General features: G+C 61.3%; 1 long non-coding RNA gene across 1 annotated transcript; it reads left to right on the top strand.

Moving 5' to 3' along the window:
- The first annotated feature begins 1,018 nt into the window (after window positions 1–1,018).
- LOC103822052 (uncharacterized) lies at window positions 1,019–5,336 on the top strand. Its single transcript, XR_007780299.1, has 4 exons — window positions 1,019–1,117; window positions 4,026–4,104; window positions 4,376–4,438; window positions 5,076–5,336. It is a non-coding gene; the product is annotated as an uncharacterized LOC103822052 (long non-coding RNA).
- The last annotated feature ends 1,092 nt before the right edge of the window (window positions 5,337–6,428 follow it).

The raw sequence follows: 6,428 nt of genomic DNA, 5'->3' as shown, positions 1-6,428 counted from the left end.
ACCGCGCGGGTCCCGGAGCCCCGGGAGGGCGGTGGGCGGCTGGGGGAGTGCAGTGGCGGCGCCGGGCCGGGGGGTGGCACGGCCGAGCCAGGCGGGAGCGCGGCGGAGCCGGTGATGCTGCCGGGGAGGGTCCCGGTGCTCCGCAGCCCCGGCCCCGCATCTCCACCTTCCTCTCTCCCTGCAGCGCTGCGCTCCCGCTTCCCGGCAGCCCGGCAGCCTCTCATCCCCGCCTCCCGGTGCTGCCCGGTATCCCGCCATCCCTGCATCCTCCCATCCCGGCATCCCGGCAGCTGCATCCGTGCTGCCCGGCATCCTCCCGTCCCTGCATCCCTCCATCCCCGCGTCCCTCCATCTTCCCGTCCCTGCATCCTCCCAGCCCAGCGCCCCGCCAAGCCCGGCCGAGGAGCTGAGCCGTGTCCCCCGATCTGGGGAGCAGCCGGGGGGCCCGCACGGGCCCGGGGGGCCGCGGGCAGGCTCAGCACCGGCCCCGCGGGCTCGGGACCCCCCGTGCCCACCCTCGGCACGGCCGCCCCGCGCCGGGGATGAGGCAGCGCCGGGGGGGACACGAGCGGCGCCGCAGGTAATGGTACGTGCCGGGCCACGACCCCACCCCAAAATTACCGGGGGCGTGTGGAGGGCCGGGGGGGCTGGGGGAGGCTGCAGGAATCGGGGTGCAAACCAGTCCGTGGGCTCTGCAAAGCCGGGGGGACCCCAGATAGGTGGGAAGGGGGTGGGAAGAGGGGGAGTGGGGTGGTGGAAAAGGCCGGGGCGGGGGGAAACATCCCACAGCGGGGGGAATTATCTCGGGAAAGGCATCGTACGTGCCGGGTGGGAAGGGGATTTGTGGCCGTGGTTCCATGGCGCTCGATAATCCCGAGCGCTGGTTTTCCCCGAGCCATCTGGGCACTCGGGGAAGCGCGGGAGGGAGTGGGTGGGAGTGAGGCGGGGGGGCTGCTCCGATCCATGCCGGGGTCTCCCCTTCCCAGCAGCTGGAGGCAGCTCGCAGCCCCCAGCCCACCATGCCGTCGTCCAAGAGCGAGAGCGAGTTCTGGATCGATGGATCCCACCGGGAGGCGGCACTGGAAGATTTCTACATCGTGGGCCCCGAGTTGGGACGGTACCGGGCGGGGAGAGCGAACAGGGAGGGGCTGGGAGGGGCAGGAGCCCCCCGGGGGTGGGAGCGGGTCCTGGTTGGGGCAGGGACTGGCCTGGAGGGAGGCAGGAGGGAGGGAAGGAGGGGGGGGCATGGAGGGATGTGGGGAGGGGTGAGGAATACAGAGGGGATGGATTGGGGGGATGAAGGGGATGAAGGGGAATGGGGGGTGAAGTGATGCAGGAAAGGATGCAGGAAGGGAGGGACAGATAGGAAGGGGATGGACGGATGTGGGAGGAATGGATGAGGAGGGATGGAAGAATGAAGGGATGCAGGAAGGGCTGGACAAGCAGGGGAGAAGGATGGATGTAGAAGGGCTGTGGAAGGATGAGTAAGGGGATGGATGGTGACAGACCCTCCCCTCTCGTGTGGCCTGGCCTTGGCCCTGCTGTGACGCTGCAGCCGGGGTCTGGCAGTGCCCACTGGGGGTTTGCAGGCTGGGTCAGGGGTCCCTGGGCCTTTGGAGATGGACATTCCTCATGTCCATGGCAGTGGGATCATGGGGACACCCATCTCTCTTCTGAGCACCCCGAGGCTTTGGGGGTGGGCCATGAGGGTCCTGCCTGCAGCAGCCCCCTGCAAAGGCCAGGCAGTGCCAGAGCCTGAATTCCCAGCTCTGGATTTGGCTTGGAGAGCCCATCTGAAGGCTGTGGTCCTGGTGTCCCAGTGCCCCTCGGGCAGGGGGGTGCCAGGGGGTGCCAGGAGGCCATGCTGGGAAGGTTGATGATCCCGTTTGTGGGGGCTCTGGGCTGTGCCGTGGGGGGAGGCAGCTCTGCCTCGGAGCCCTGGCTCAGAACAGGGTTATTTGTGGTTCAGGCTGGGCCAGCCCCAGCTGCCTCTGGGTTTCCATCCTCAGAGAATCCTGAAAACCAGTGGCTTTGGTGAAAGCAGGAATTTAAGGGTTTATATCAAGGTGTGGCCGCATCAGCCCGGGGCTTGGCAGTACCCAGCCCTGTACAGAGGGATGTAGGAGAGAAGGACAGGCCTGGAGCCCCTGAATCCATCCATCCATCCATCCATCCATCCATCCATCCATCCATCCATCCATCCATCCATCCATCCATCCATCCATCCATCCAGTTTCAGCACCAGATTTAAACCAAACTGCTCTCAGTCCTGCAGCCACCCCCTCATGGCGTGGTGGGATCTGGGTGGGATTTGGGCTGCTGGGAGCCCATTCTCCATGCACAGCTCTCCCTCAGAGCCTCTCCTGGCAAGGCTGGACCCAGTTCCAGCCAGGAAGCCCCAGCGAGCAGGAGAGGGGCGGAGGGACGTGGGGACAGCAGGGAGGACCCAGCCCGGGGCTGCTCCCGGCCGCACGTTCCAGGCTCTCTCGGCAAATCCCATCGTTGGACATTTTCCAGTTCATCTGGAAAGCAAATGCAATTATCTCCCGTCGCAGGCAAGGCTGATTGGGGATATTTATTTGATGCCCTGAGCGGCGGCGGGGGCTGGCGGGGCCGAGGTGTGGCGAATTCCGGCGCGGAGCCGAGCGCTGCCCTAATTGGGGACGCGTGAGGGGCAGCGCCGCGGGCACAGCGGGCACAGGAGCCACCCCGAGTCCTCCTAAACGCCGAGCCGAGCGCTCCTAAATGATCTCGTTAGCGGCGGGAATCAGGCTGGGAATTGTCCGTGCGGAAAAATGTGAAGGGAGGGTGAGAGGAGACAGATCCTGGCTGGGATTCAGCTGTGGAGAGGAGGGTGGAGGGTCCTGCCCTGTGACCAGCTGGGAAATTCCAAGAATAACCTCGTGGCTTCTCCCGCTGGAAGAGCGTTGTTGTGGCCGTCGCAGCAGCAGCGATGCCATTTTGGGGTCAAATTGCAGCTTTTGCCCTTTTTCCTGATGGTGGCCGCCCCTCCCCTCCCCTCCCAGCTGCAACAATTCGTTTCCAAGTCACTTTTTATTTGTAAACTGAAGTTTCGTGGAGAATGTTTGGCAAAAGGGAGGAAATGTTTTGAAGCTGGGCAGGGCTGGTGCTCCTGGATCCCGCAGCATCCCGGGCTGGTACCCAGCGCTGTCGTTGCCATGGGAACGCCGTTCCCAAGTTCAGCCGGATGAGTTGCATCTCTGGGTTTGGAGACAAATCCCTCTTTCAGGAAAGCAGCGCGGGGGCTGCCTGAGGGGATGTTGGTGGGCTCAGGGGAGGTTTTGGTGTGAAACTCGGTGATTTTGAGGATCTGATCTTGCCGGGCACCTGCAGGCACAGCCTGAGCTCCGTCCCAGAAGGCAGCGAAGCCAAAGTGCGGTAAAACGCGGCCGATTACTCGGGGGCAGGAATTAATCTGCTCCAGAAGCCAGGCAGGGAGAGATGGAATTGCAAATGAGCCCCGGAATGGCCGGGAGCGCTGGGCTGATTTCACCGTCCAGCGCTCGGGAAACGCGATTAACTCGAGCTGAGATCGCCATCGGCCGCGGGGCGCGGCGGGGACGCGGCGGCGGTCCCGGTGTCACCCGCAGCGGTGTCACCTGGCGGGTGTCTGGTGACGCCAATCGGCTGGGATGGGGCCCCGGCAGTGTCGCTGCTGTCGCCGAGAGGCTGCGAGCGGGGACACGGCGGATCCGGCCCGTCGCGAAAGCCGCTTAAGGATTTAAACCCCCGTAGAAGTCGGGTTTAATTAAAATAGTCTTAGCCGGGAAGGACACGGGAGGGGGTGCAGGAAGGGGATGTGGGGTGGGGATGAAACAGGAGGGGAATTCAGGAATGTGGGGGATGCTGGAGGAAGGGGATCCGTGCAATGCAGGATCCATGAAGAGTGGAATGAATCCATGCTGAGCTTCCAAGGCCTGGCACTGCCAAAGGTGCTGGTGGGGGGCACAGGGGGCGGGGGACCCCCAGCTCTGTGCCATCCTCACGTCCCCCCTGCCCTCCAGGGGAGCCACCTCGGTGGTGTTCAGCTGCCAGGAGAAAAGCACAGGAGCTCCCTACGCTGCCAAGATCCTGAAGAAAACGGTGAGAGGGGCTGGGGATGGGAAGGGGGAGCACCAGGAGGGCTGCTGGTGTCTCTCCTCCCCTCCCCCTTGGCACCAGGATGGGCGTGGGGCTGGCACCGGGTGTTGCTCCCACAGTCTGGGGGTCCCACATGGATTTGGGCTGGGGGTGGGCTCTGGGACAGCCGTAAAATGTGCTGGGTGTGATGGGGTGGGGTCTCTGCATGGTGGGGAGCCAGAGCCAGGCCTGGCAGAGCAGGTGACACAAACTCTGCACGGGCTCTGCTTCCCAGATCGACAAAAAGATCGTGAGGACGGAGATCGGGGTCCTGCTGCGGCTCTCGCACCCCAACATCGTGAGTAGGACCCTGGTGACACAGCTGCCACCTCCCTTTGGGTGGGGTCCACGGCTGCTGGGGGGTGGGTTTGCCCTTAACTCAGCCTGGAATGTCCTTGTCCTCATCTTGGTGTAGAATGAAGGCATCACCCCATGGGAAACCCTCCCTGCACCCCCTGTGCCCTCCCTGCACCCCCTGTCACCCTCCCTGCACCCCCTGTCCCCTTCCTGCCTCACTGACAGCATCCAGGTGATCCCCCCTCGCTGCCACATGGAATTCCTGGTCCTTGCAGCTCCTTTGAGTCCCCAGCTCTGGTATCCAAGGGTGAGGACTCTCCCCATCCTCCCCCTTCCCACTCCCTGGTTTGAGATTTCCACCAGGCAGGCAATTTCCATCGAGGAGATCAAACGAATCCCACGGAAAATTGCCTGTCTGGAATGAATCCTGCCAGGGGAGATAAAAGGGGAGGCCAGGGCTGTGGGGCTGGGGCTGTGTGCTGCCCACTCAGCACTCCAGGGATAACAGGAGCAGGGCTGGAGCAGATCTAATTCAGCCAGGGCCAGCAGAGCCCCTCTGGAATGCCAGGGGCCTCCGTGCCCCCCACCTCCCAAAAAAGGCTCATTCCCGACTGCATGGCTCCTCTGGGAAATTGCAGAAGGATCTTGGAGAACACCTGAGTTCAGGAAATGACAAGAAAAAGCTGCTGTGGGGCTGAGGGTTGGGACAGGCCCTGCTCCTGTTGGGATTGTGATCGGGACATCGCTGGGACATCTCTGGGACGTCTCTGGGACATCTCTGGGACATCTCTGGGACATCGCTGGGACATTGTCTTGCCGCTGCAGCATCCCTCACAGCCTGGGCACGGCTGCTCCCAGCCCATCCTCGGAGTTTTGCTCTCTGGAGAAGCCCAAAACCTTCACACCAAGAGATGGAGCCAAGAGAATTCCCAAAGATCCCAAAACCAGAGATGAAGAGCTCAAAGCACTGGGGACAGGTTGTTTCTAAACCTTTCAGCCAGCTCAGCAAGGGCCCATTTTGGGGTGTTTCAGTGGTTTTGGGGCAATTTGGTGCTTCAGCCTCTTCCATGGAGACACTTCCTCCATCCCAGCATATCTGGAGAGACCCAGGGATGAGAGGCAGGCTGGGAATCACACACTTGGAGCAGCCCAGGTGGATGGGAAGAGGCTCCTCTCTGATGTGTTATCAGCAACACCACAGAAAATCCAATTTCTGCCCTCCCCTCTCCAGGCAGCAGCTCCTCAGAGCCGCGGAGGAGGATCCAGCAAGTTGGAATATTTAAATCCCCGAGGTTTCCGTGGGGTTCTGCTCATCCCCAAGTTCAAGTGATGTTTGAAGAGGAGCTGCTCTGCTCCATTATTGCTGCTATCGTGCAGCACCGACCTCGGCAGAGGCTGATAATAGGATTGTAAACTTTTGAAGTTAATAGGAAAATTATAGAGCTCTGTGTATTATTATAATGCAATAAGCTGCCACATAGTGTCTCTCACCCCGCAGGGGATCAAGGCTTGTCACCCAGCCTGGCAAGGGAATGATTAAAGCCCCATGAAATTCACAGTGTCACAAAAGTCTTAAGAAGCATGAAATTCTTGGGTTTCCATTTTTTTTTTTTTTTTTTAAAGAAGGAAAAATTGCATTTGGATGTGGCTTTAAGAGAGAATTGTTAATTCCAGATGGGCTGTGGAGGCACAAAGGGCTCGTGTGGGAGCTGAATCACAAAAAGTCAGGAGGAAAACAAGGGTTTGGTGCCTCTTCTGCTGCAGAACTGAGCAAGGGACATTTCCAGAGCCTTGATCCCAGAGTGGCTGTGACCTCACAGGGTGTGTCTGGCCCTCCCTCATCCCATCCCAGGTGTGCAGGATCAGGATCCACCCCAGGTGTGCAGGATCAGGAACCATCCCACCCCAGGTGTGCAGGATCAGGATCCATCTCACCCCATCCCAGGTGTGCAGGATCAGGATCCACCCCATCCCAGGTGTGCAGGATCAGG

This window comes from Serinus canaria, chromosome 28 (genome assembly GCF_022539315.1).
Source record: "Serinus canaria isolate serCan28SL12 chromosome 28, serCan2020, whole genome shotgun sequence".
In the NCBI taxonomy this organism is placed as follows: Eukaryota; Metazoa; Chordata; class Aves; order Passeriformes; family Fringillidae; genus Serinus; species Serinus canaria.
Note: the sequence above shows the minus strand (reverse complement) of the source record. Positions and strands in the feature narration are given on the sequence as shown.